The sequence below is a fragment of the Cricetulus griseus genome, assembly GCF_003668045.3.
Source record: "Cricetulus griseus strain 17A/GY chromosome 1 unlocalized genomic scaffold, alternate assembly CriGri-PICRH-1.0 chr1_1, whole genome shotgun sequence".
NCBI classification, from domain to species: domain Eukaryota; kingdom Metazoa; phylum Chordata; class Mammalia; order Rodentia; family Cricetidae; genus Cricetulus; species Cricetulus griseus.
This window is the reverse complement of record NW_023276807.1, coordinates 119,199,046-119,211,394: the sequence shown is the minus strand read 5'-3', so window position 1 is coordinate 119,211,394 and position 12,349 is coordinate 119,199,046. Positions and strand designations below refer to the sequence as shown.

General features: G+C 44.6%; 1 pseudogene; it reads right to left on the bottom strand.

The window, feature by feature from the left end:
- Positions 1–1,305: 1,305 nt before the first annotated feature.
- Positions 1,306–6,434, bottom strand: LOC113832245 (annotated as a pseudogene).
- Positions 6,435–12,349: the final 5,915 nt, after the last annotated feature.

The following is a 12,349-nucleotide window of genomic DNA, read 5'->3' as shown; positions in this document are numbered from 1 at the left end:
TCCTTCTTGTAATGAGTACGGTGATCAAATTTATGTATAAATGAGCTATCATCATGATAGATGACCCTAGGCACCAGCTGGACCAAAATACAAAAGTCCCTAGTACTGTTAAAAAGTGAAGTATGCAAGCAGGGGGTCAGGCCGGTGCCACAGGCCCACCAAGTATCTGGGGGGGTACTAGATATTGATTTTGGCCATCTGTCAGGGTGTCAATAGTTACGTTACAGAGGGGCTGGTGTCTGGTAGGCACTTTGCCTATGCATAGTCCAGTGCCTGATACCCCTGAAAGGGTCAGCTTCCGTTGGCTCCCCCAGGGGCAATGTGAATGGTCAGAAGTAACATTATAGCTCCGAATTTGAGCTATTCCTTCATAATAAGGGGGATTAGAAGCAAAGCACAGCCAGCAAGATTGGGTAGCAGTGGGGTTTGTGCGGTTTAAAACGACGAACGCACTATCGAGCAGATTGAAGAGGCGATCCTCGGTTCTCATAGGGGGTAGGGAGGATGTGATTGGATTAGGGCTGGAAGAGGCCTTTGGTGATGGGGTGAGACTAGGAAGTCTCTCAGGCCTGGGTAGGGGGTTATCAAGTGCCGGATTGGGGCCTACGGGTCGTGCGGGCAGACTCTCTATCTTTATCCTAATAGCGAAAACTAATCCAGGGTCTCTGGTTCCAGTATAGACTCTCCACCCCCAGTGGTTGCCTTTTACCCATTGGCGATCTTGTTTTCCCTGTGCTGTGAAACTAATATTCAAAGGGTTGCAATAGCTGCCTTTGCATGGCCCCTGAGGGCCACCCGAGGCCCCAGGAGCACATTCAGTCTTATAAGCCGGGTATTTAGATGTGTCTCTCTCTCCTTTTTTGGCTCTTCCGGCTTAACAACCCTTTTTTACTATAATCAGATCCCAGGAGGAGGAAGGATTCCAATAGGCTTCTCCTGTGGTCTCACATCCCCATTTACCACAGAAATAACCTGATGCCCCCCACATTGTCTCTTCATTTCTCTGTTATGTCCCTGCCCGGGGCAGACGTAGAAGTCTGCTGCCTGGAGGTTGGCTCGGGAAAAATTGTCCGGAACATTCCAATGTGTTCCCTATACCATGAGGGACACATTGTTCCTCCGGAGGTGGTTTATCTAAATTGTCATAATTAGAAAGATCCCAGGCCAGGGAACTGGCAGCTAACTTACAGATATCAGGTACAAGATCAGGCCACCAAGTCCAAGGGGGGTGCACTGTGGTTTTTGACCACGACGTTGCCTTCTTCATTAAGCACTTCCCATGTCAATTTTTGGGGAACATGAGGGTTATTCCCCAAGGTTGGGGCTACGGCGAAGGTGCAGCTTAAGAGGATTGTCACTGGCTGCCACTGTCCAATTATTTTTGCGGTTGTTTTCATTTTGACTGGGTGCCTTTTTTATGTGGGAAGCATGGATCCAGGCAGCAATCCCGTCTACCTTTACTGCCATGGGGGTAGTCAACAGCACTAGATAGGGTCCTTTCCACTGAGGCTCAAGCGTGCCAGCTCGATGTCGTCTGACCAAGACTGAGTCTCCGACCTGGAATCCGTGGGGCACCGCAGTGGTCCTGGAGTGTAGGCTTCTTTGATCTGATTCCAGATCTGTGTTTTGACAACTTCTAAGGCCTTTAAGTGGGTAAACAGAGCAGAGGAGGAGGGAGAGTCAGTTCAAGGATCCAATATCCCGCCTGACTCAGTCAAGGGGGGCGGTCCCCCATGTAGGATTTCATAAGGGATAAGGCCGAAACGTCCAGGTGTTTTTGGACCCTAAGGAGCGCAAAGGGGAGGAGGGTCACCCAGTCTTTGCCGCCGGTCTCAATAACCAATTTAGTAAGGGTCTCTTTAGGGTTCTATTCATTCTTTCTACCTGTCCTGAGCTCTGGGGTCTGTAAGCACAATGTAATTTCCAATTAGTCCCCAGTTGGGTGGCCAACTCCTGACTTACCTGGGCAACAAAAGCCTGCCCGTTGTCTGAACCAATTACCTTGGGGATCCCAAACCTGGGCAGGATTTCTTCCAGTACCTTCTTGGTTACCATTTGAGCAGTTTCAGACTTGGTGGGAAAGGCTTCCACCCATCCTGAAAAAGTGTCTATAAAAACTAGAAGGTACTTATTACCATATTTTCCTGGCTTAATTTCAGTGAAGTCTACCTCCCAATAAATTCCCAGCCGATCTCCCCTCATTCTTTTTCCGGGTTCTTTGAACGATCGGGCAGCATTGATCAAGGTGCAGGCTTGACATGACTCTATTACCTCTTTTATTATTGTATTTAATCCTAGAACATAATATTTAGAACCTTTGATTAATTGCTTAAGTTTTTCGTTTCCAAGATGAGTCAGCTGGTGTATTTGTCTCACATAGTCTTGTCCTTCTTTAAAGGGCAGAATGATTTGTCCATCTTTGGTTTTTGCCAATCCACCGAAACCGAACATCCGAGCTTTTCCTGCACGGGTCATATCTTCAATTAAATCATAATCTTTATAGGGATAGATGAAGCTGGAATCCATGGCTTGTGGGGGTTCTGGCGGGGTTCCAGTTTCCTCCGCCAGCACTACCGCTCCCTGGGCAGCTTGCTTTGCTGTTAGATCAGCCATCTGGTTCCCCTTTGTGACTGGGTCTGTCCCCTTCTGGTGTCCTAGGCAGTGGATGATGGCTAATTTTTGTGGAAGATGTATGGCTTCTAGGAGGGCCAGTCTCTTCCTGCTGAGGTGAGTAAGCCCCTCTGTCTGTAGATGGCTCCATGAATGTGAGCCGTGGCGAAGGCATAACGGTTATCAGTGTAAATGTTGATAGCCTTACCTTCTGCCAGACGCAGAGCTTGAGTCAATGCCAGGAGCTCAGCTTTTTGAGCGGAGGTTCCTTCTGGGAGACTGCTAGCCCGAATTACCTGCTTTCCGTCCACCACCGCTGCTCCTGCCCTTCTTTTACCTTCTACCACAAAACTGCTGCCGTCCGTATACCAGTTAGGCACACCGGGCCAAGGTTGGTCGGTCAGGTCTTTCCTGGTCCCGGTTTCTTCAGCCAGGACGTCAGTGCATCGATGCACCAGGGTAGAGTCCTCTGCTTTGGGGAGCAGGGTGGCTGGGTTAAGAATAGCAGGAGGAGCGAAGGTTATCCGATATTTAACAACAAGCTCTGGTAATGTGTCATCCGGGCGTTTGTCATCCAGCGGTCGGGGGGCTGCCGCACAATACTTTCTAAAGCATGGGGAGCGATTACAGTCACATGCTGACCCAGGGTAAGCTTATCAGTGTCTTTTACAAGTAGGCCTACTGCAGCAATGGCTTTCAAGCAAGAGGGCCACCCGCTGGCGACGGGGTCTAGCTTTTTAGATAGGTAGGCCACCGGCCGCTTCCAGGGCCCCAGGGTCTGAGTCAGAACTCCATGGGCCACTCCAGCCCGCTCATCAACATATAGAGTGAAAGGCTTAGTCAGATCTGGCAGGGCCAAAGTGGGAGCTGTGAGCAGTGCAGTCTTTATTTTATCGAAGGCCCTTTGGTGCTCCTCCGTCCAGGTGAATGGGACTTTTTCTTTAGTGAGTGGGTACAGAGGGGCCGCCAGCGTGGCAAACCCCGGTATCCAGAGTCTACAGAAACCCGCAGTTCCCAAAAACTCAAGTACTTGTCGCGGAGTGGTGGGGGTCGGGATCTGCATCACAGTCTTTTTCTGTGCTTCAGTGAGCCACCGCTTCCCTTCTCGGAGGGTGTATCCTAGGTAGGTCACCTCTGAGCGGCATAACTGGGCTTTCTTGGCGGACACCCCGTACCCCAACTCACCCAATTCCTTTAGGAGCTTTCTGGTCCCGTCTAGGCACAGTTCCTGGGTCGAGGCTGTGAGCAGTAAATCATCTACATACTGCAAGAGAGAAATCTGGGGGTTCCGTGCCCTGAAGGGCAAAGGTCACGGTGGAGCACTTCATCAAAAAGAGTCGGTGAATTTTTGAACCCCTGTGGCAACCTAGTCCAGGTCAGTTGACCCGTATGTCCTCCTTCAGGATCTCGCCACTCGAAAGCGAACAGGGGTTGGCTAGTTGGATGTAACCTGAGACAGAAAAAGGCATCTTTCAAATCCAGAATGGTGTACCAGGATCGTTCAGGCGGTAAGGAACTCAGCAAGTTGTGAGGGTTGGGCACGGTTGGGTGAATGTCCTGTACTTGTTTATTGACTTCTCTCAAGTCCTGGACGGGTCGATAATCATTGGTTCCAGGCTTACATACTGGCAGGAGGGGGGTATTCCAAGGGGACCGGCAGGGAATCAGTATACCTTGCTGTAACAGTCTCTGGATATGTGGTCGAATGCCTTCTTTAGCCCCTTGAGTCATGGGGTACTGTCTGACTGAGACGGGGGTGGCAGCCGCTTTTAGCTCTACTACGACGGGTGGGACTTGCTTAGCCAGTCCCATTCCAGTCTGCTTTGTCCAAACCTCTGGAAAAGCTGTCAGCCACTCTTTAGGGGGCAAACACCCAGTTTTGTGTTCATGGAGGCGATATTCTTCTTCTAGACTTAGAACTAAGCATGTCATAGGGGCTTCCCCCCAGGTGACTTCTGGTCCATTTGGGGTGAACTGGACCTGAGACTTTAATTTGGTCAACAAGTCCCTTCCCAGAAGGGGTGCAGGGCACTCAGGAATCACAAGGAAAGAGAGAGTTACTTGGCTTTTTCCAATTTCTAAACTTCTTTCGGTTGTCCAAGGGTAAAGTTTGCTTCCAGTTGCTCCTATGACCAGAGTTTTTTTTAATCCTAATTATCCTAAGGGTTTAGTCAAAACTGAGTGTTCCGCCCCTGTATCTACTAAGAAATTAACGGGGTTCCCCTCCACAGAGAGAGTTACCCTAGGCTCGGGGAGGGGGACCGAGCCCCGACTCCCCTAATCTTCCTCGAGGGCCAACATCTTGGGGTCCTTTTGTTTCTTTTGGGGGCAATCTCTGGCCCAGTGTCCTTTTTCTTTACAGTATGTACATTGGTCTTTTTCAAGTTGTAGTCTCTGTCCTCCCGGGGGTCTTCTTGCCCTGTTGCCCAGGTATCCTGACTGTCCTCTCTCTGACCTTTCTCTGCCTACTACTGCAGCCAAAATCTTAGTCAAATTCCTCTCCTGGCAGTGTTCCCACCGATTCTCCCTCTCTTCTGCCTCCTTTTTTTTTCTTTCTTGTTTTTCTTCTTCAGTCTCTCTCTTGTGATACACTTTCTCTGCCTCTTTTACTAAATCCTGCAATGTATAATCCTGGAGCCCCTCTAATCTCTGCAACTTTTTCTTGATATCAGAGGCCGACTGTCCTATAAAAGCCATGGCTACAGCCGCCTGCTGTCCCTCCGAAGAGGGATCAAATGGGGTATATCTCCTATATGCCTCCATCAGTCATTCTAAGAAGACAGAGGATGGCTCTACTGGACCCTGTAAGATTTCTCTTACCTTAGCCAAATTGGTGAGTCACCGCTCGGCCCCCTTGAGACCTGCCACTAGAGCCCAGTGGTAGACCGTGAGATGCCCCCTACCTTCCGCATAATTGTAATCCCAGTCAGGGCGGACCAAGGGAAAAGCGGCATCTATAAGATTAGGGAGATTGGTGGGGGTCCCATCTGGTCCTGGAACATTCTTTCTGGCCTCTAGAAGGATCCTCTCTTTTTCTTCAGTTGTAAAGAGGACCTGCAAGAGTTGTTGACAGTCGTCCCAAGTGGGCTGATGAGAATACATCAGGGACTCGAGGAGTCCCGTCAAGCCTGAGGGGTTCTCTGAAAAAGAGGGGTGGTTAGTTTTCCAGTTGTACATATCGGCTGACGAAAACGGCCAATACTGCAGTGGGACTAATTCACCTGGAGCTGGGGCGGGTCCATAAGCCCGTAATGGTAACGCAATGGTGGAGTCAGGTCCTGCGCCAGATCCCTCTGGGCTGCAGCCCCGGCGGCTTCGAGTCCCGGCCCCTGGCCCTATTTTGGAGGCCGTCCGGGAGTCCGTTGGGGCCTGTGGGGCTGCATGAGGAACGAGTTGAGGATTTGGGGGAGGAGGGTGGTCAAGGAGGGAGACACCATCAATTTCAGGATAGATCCACGGGGGAGCTGTTGGAGTGGGCGCTGGCGAATCTGAAGGAGGCACTTTCCATGCGGCCACGGCCACCGTCGCCGTCCCTATTCCCTATGTCCAAGGTTTTGGACTAGGTCCTGCCACACGATAATGTATGGAACCTGATCAGGGTGTCCCCCTGTGGCCTGAAAAATAATTCGCTTGACAGCAGAAATAATAGATAGATTAAAAGTTCCCCCCGAAGGCCATCCTACACCGAAACCTGGCCATTCGGAAGAACAAAAATTCCGCCAAGGTCCTTTTCTGACCTCGACAGAAAGATTATGAGCCTGCGTCTTAACGTCCGTCCAATGGTCCAGGGTCAGTGTTAGTGGGGTCGTCACAGTCTATCCCATGTCTACCTCTATTACACACACAATAAAAACAATCACCACCACAGAAAGACAAGAAAGCAAAGCGAGCTGTCGACCTCGAGTCGACCAGTAATTCTGAAAGGAATCAGACTGCCGGGAAATGGCCCTTTGACATAGATCGTCAAGGAGAAAACTTATCTCCCGACCTTTTCCGTGGAGGTCTGCCAGGCGTCCCTGGTCTTCCTCCTGTCCTCCCGGGAAGTCTCCCAGGGCGAACAAACGGTGGACACCTGGACACGTCTATCCCCATCCACTCTGCTCCTCCTCCTGGAGAGCGGCCTCTAAAGAGCGTTTGCGAAAACGAAACTGTGATTGCACCAGATATTTGAACAGGCCACAAACAAAGAGTCACAACAGAACAAAAATTCTTACCTCCAAGTGGGTCTAGGACCCCTGGGTGGTCGCGCAAATCCCGGACGAGCCCCCAAATGTAAGACCCCCCGAAGGGAGACCCTCACTCAAATCTCAGGAATAGCGCACACCCAGTGAGGCACTGAGACCGGACTTGCTGCAATCACACGAGGAAGTTTATTGAAAAAGGAATTGAATGAGATCTCAAGCCAGCATGCTGGGGTCAAGGCTCAGAGGAGTTCAACCCCGACCCAAACTTGTGGCAAGCTTATTAAGGCAAACACCATAAAGGAGGGGGAGGACTAGGGAGGAAATAGGGGAAGCCCAAAGTTACACATTTACTCATAAAGGCAAAAACCACAAAGGAGGGGGAGGACTAGGGAGGAAATAGGGGAAGCCCAAAGTTACACATTTACTCATAAAGGCAAAAACCACAAAGGAGGGGGGGGACTAGGGAGGAAATAGGGGAGGCCCAAAGTTACACATTTATTCATCAGTTAAACTATGTGGACACACCTGGGGTGTTTGAACTTTCCACAGAGGTCGTTGGGACATCCTGTGGTTATTCCAGGAGCTGTTTTTTTTTTTTTTTTTTTTTTTTCTCATGAGAGTTCCGGGAGCGGCCACCTGCAGGGGACGGGAGCCCCCAAGGTGACGAGCCTATGTTCTTATAGACAGCCAGTAATTTGTTATTTTACTCTTCACTTCCAAATTGCTGCCTTATAAGACATTAACAGTATATTCATTTCAAAGCTTAATCTTACTCCCAAGTTGTTTTTCAATTACATCACAAAGATATAAACTAGTCAGTTAGGGCAGGGGCCCCAATGTCTTGTTATGAGAATGTCCTTGCTTGGGGCCATGAATGACAAAAGGGAGTTGTATACTTCCTTGTTCCTTGTTATCATCTCCCTAGAAGCTATAAACTGAAAAGAAGTGGCGACTGCTGGTCACTTCATGGCTGGGCTGGTTTGACTATTCAATTCATACACTTCCTCATGCCTTACCCATAAAAATGCCTACAGATTAGCATCTCTATGGCACCCAATTTCCCAGGATTATTCCTGCTAAACAGGACCTCTGCCTCCTCCTACCACTACCACCTTTCTTCTAAATAGGAAATTTGTCTTAGAATTCTCCCATGAATTTCATTCTTCAAATTTGTGAGGCAAGGACCCTGAAACCACAGCAACAGGACACCTCTGGTGGTCATTGCATTGTCTGGGGCCTTTGCCCCATTGAGACAAGTTCACTAGGAACCAAGAGAGACTCCATCCATGTGCTATATTATACCCTTGTTGCAATCATTTTGATGAATTTAAGGTGGTCTTAATTGAAAAAAATAATTCAAGTACTCAAATATATTAAAGGGATTCTTAAAAATGATAAAGTGCCTGTTCCATAAGAGATGAATACTTTGAATAAAATTAGTACAAAAGGACAGCATGCCTGATGATAAGTACATGCCTTACTAATTGTTCATTTGTAAACTTCACCATATAAGGATCAATAATGATCATGAGCTGTGAAAGTCATACTTGGTCAACCCTTGTCAACTGTACATATGAAAATTTAGAATGAAATATGCCTATGAGGGACACATTGCTACATACAGTGTGGAGTCAGGAAGAGCCTTTGAATATGCCATAAAGAGGTGATGAAGCAGTCAGTATGCAGCCAATGGAGAGGGAGTTTGCCCAGGTGTCAGCATCCATGGGCTTAAAGCCATAACTGGTGCTTCAAGGCTGAGGAGAAAGAAGGCTGAGATCCCATCCTGACATTTAAAAAACTGGCAAACTGTGAGTTCCCTACCAGTGTGGAAGATAAATTTGATTAAAGACATGATGCAAGTTGAAGACAAAGTAGCTGTCCTCTGCAGATTTCTGAGTGACAGTCTCCATGGGTGGCCCTGCTGGCCCTGAGAAGACAAACTGTATTTTCAGTCAGTGTGGAACAGACTGTAGGTCAGAAATGAGCCCCTTTAGCCACACTTGAATGAGTGGATAGCAAGCTTGTCAGACGTGTCTGCTTTCAGTGCTGAGAACACTGATGGGCATATGTTGGCCATCATCCCCATTCTTTAATATTCTGGACATCCAGGAAGAATATCGGTGGCTCCAGGATTTAGAAGTCAGTTTCTGTATGTGCTTAGGTTTCCCGAGGCAGAATGAAAATGTCTACAACTGGACTGTGAAAAGATTCTACTTGTCTTGCCCTGTCCCTCACTCTGTAATTGTCAGCAAGTCACTAAAAGTTCTTTGTCAGCCAATGCCTTGAATCTCTTTATTATTATTGGTAGTAATTTATTAGAAATATTTTTATTTTAAATTAATCTTCAAAGTTAGAATAACTGTTCTGAAAGTCTTGATGACTGATTTCAATACATTGACTTTGTATTTGGCATTGATAACAATTACTTCTATTCTCTTTCACAAAAGACTGACTGAAGAGATCTTAATTATCTACTCTAAATTAGAGCTCTCTTTTACCATATTGCCTGTCCTATATAAATTTATACAGAGGGAAACTTTGCTTTGGTGACTTAAAAGACAGTGTACTCTTAAGTCAACACTTAAGAGATGAAGAGAAAATCAAAAGTTGTGGTAAAAGATGAAAACTGTAACTTTGGTGGTAGCAATAATTAGATGGAAATGCAACTAAGTTTTCTAAAATTATAGAGCATTGATATGATGAGTATAGTGGCTATACCCACATTTTCAATCATAATACTAGAAACCTAGTGCTTAGGATAATAAAATAATCTGGTTATGGTGATCCAGCTACTATGAAGCAAAAGCAAATTATCAGAGCCTGGGTTTCTAGAACTTAGCTATAGGTTGTGAGCTTATCAAAGCCACGAAGTACAACTTATGCTTTTATTTATGCTATGATATTTTTCAAACACTCTTAGAGACTATTCACACAAGTTATACTTTGGAGCAGAATATATCACTTCATCCTAATTTTAAGAAAGTGGATTTTTAAAATGAAGAGTTACCGTGCTCCTTAAAGAATATAGTTCTCCCCCGCCAGTGGAATTGTATAATGAGAAGTTCACATAATTAAAACTTCTTTGGCAGGTATCATAAAAAAGCCATCTGCTACCTAAAACTCTGAACCAGGACCCTGAGCATTCTCCTCTCCAGAGAGCTCAAAGAGAGTGAGAGAAGCATTAAAAAGAAAGCAGCTCAAGGGTTAGAATATAACAGGGCTCATGGCAATAAGAGTAAGAATGACAAAAAGATACTGTAAGGAAGTATTCAGATTGGATAAGTATAACCTGGCTTGGCATCTCACAGGTGTGTTGAAATTTATTCTGGAGACCTGGAAAGAGAATATGTATGAATCACTGCAAATCCTTAACTATACCTGTAAAACTAACTTCAAGTTCATGTAATCAGCATATATATCTCCCAGATATATGTAAACATATATACAATAAAGTCAACTATGGAGACCAATGTAAATACTGAGTGTCAAAAGAATGGTATAGTGTATTAAAAGCCAAGCAAAGTAAAGGACTAAAGGAAAAACACCATTTGGGTAGAATGTTGTAGACAAGGCTATTTGTGTATAATTACATTTTAGTAAATTGCAAAAGATTTATATGATCTGAAGAGAAACCAGAGTATTACATTTTAGTTTCTCAAGAAGCATGTGAAGCAAATATCACAATTGTCCCCTTTGCCCAAAAAACTACTTAAATTCAGAAGAATTAAATAAACTTTACATAGGTCATAAAACACAGCAAATGATCAGTATCAGAATTAAACCCATATAGATCTTTATTGAAGAAATAAGTTTCTTCTGAACTACTGGAAGAAAACAATGGCAGTCTTGAAGACAAATACACATCTGCATGTGTGTACAAAAATGACAGATGACAGATGGATAGATACATAGAACAGCTAACATGTAGATGATAGATGATGGTAGATTAATAGATGATAGAAGATAGACTGTAGACATATTTCATAGATTAATAGAGTTAAAATTCTTGGGAAATAATGGTGTTAATTTTAAATTATAATAAATACTTGAAGTAGATACCTTGAATACTTTTTCTTTTAGAATATAAGTTACTGTTATCTCTGAAAAGTGTAGATCGAAAAATTAGTAATTTCTAGAGCCCATAATAGTCATACCGAATACAGAGGAAGTCACAGTCTAAGGTAACTACAAGCATCTGAATCTCTTGGAATTCATTCCTTTCTTTACTGTTTGTCCACTGCTTGTGGGAGATGCCTCTGATGGGCTACTAACTGCTATAACCTTATGAAAGTGTTGAGTTCTATGCCTATAAAGGCTTTGCATTATATAAAATACTGTTGCTAGATGCCTAACCCTCCTTCTTCTGCTGTTTCCAAAGAAGAAAGCTGCTGTGGTGTGAGTAGCCTATCAAGATGATTCCAAGACAGAAACTGAAACAATATCTTGGAGTGGAGGGCTGTCTCCAGTGAACAGTGAGTAAAAGCCTGCTGTACAAATCCTATAGCTATAAGAAAAATCATTCTGCCACTGTGATGAACATCTATGAAATAGCTCTTCTAGTTGAGCCTCCATTTTGCTGTGATGATTGCAGCTGAGATCCTGAAGCAAAGAATCTAGCAAAACCATGCACCTTCTCTGGACTTATAAAGCTGAAACAATATTATGTTTTTTTAAATCACTATATTTTTGGTAATATATTATATTTCAGTCACAACTTTGCTTACCTATGCTGGAAAATCACAAAGAGATTTAGTTATGAAGCAGTCCCCAACTGTTATACTTTACTTTCTCCAGTGGCAATTCTCAAAGTGATGGGATTTAATATGATTTATATTAGTTAGTATGTTTTTAAACTGGTACTAGCACATATCACTGCCATTGAAGAGAGCTTCCTTAAATAATTCCTTCCAGTAGCACACTGATATTATATGCTCTTCCATCCCATTTCCCTTATGTTCTTCAACAGCTCAAGTACTTCAGCCATGATCTAACCATCTGCAAAAACAAAACACCAAATCCTCTAGTTTACTAGATGACTGTGCAATTTGGTGTCCAAGTTGGAACATTCTTAAGAGAAAAAAGAGCATTATAAGGTATTGAAGGGGTGCTATAAGTACAACCTGCATTGTTTTAGATAAACCTTATGCAAGTCATCTTCTTCTTAACTACTCCACATCAGCTTCATTAATAAGAGCTTGAATATCATAATCAGTCTTGCAGTTCCAATACAAAATATTATGAATTATCAATCCATTACAGCTACAAAATAATATCCTTCCAACTGGGCTACTTGTTACTAGTCAATTGAATCTAAGTGTGAAAATAAATATCTAAGATGTATTTACCACTAATCTGTGTGTTTATATTGAAGGGATAAAATGTAATTAACGTTTCTTCCTATAAAACATTGATGCTCTGCATTACAATGTTCTTCTATCAGCCACTGGTCAAAATGAGAAGAGATTTATAGTATTAAATACTGGTGAGAATGCCAACACAGGGACTAGTCATACACTACTGGAAAGAAGGTACAGTTGTGATTGACCAAAATTAAA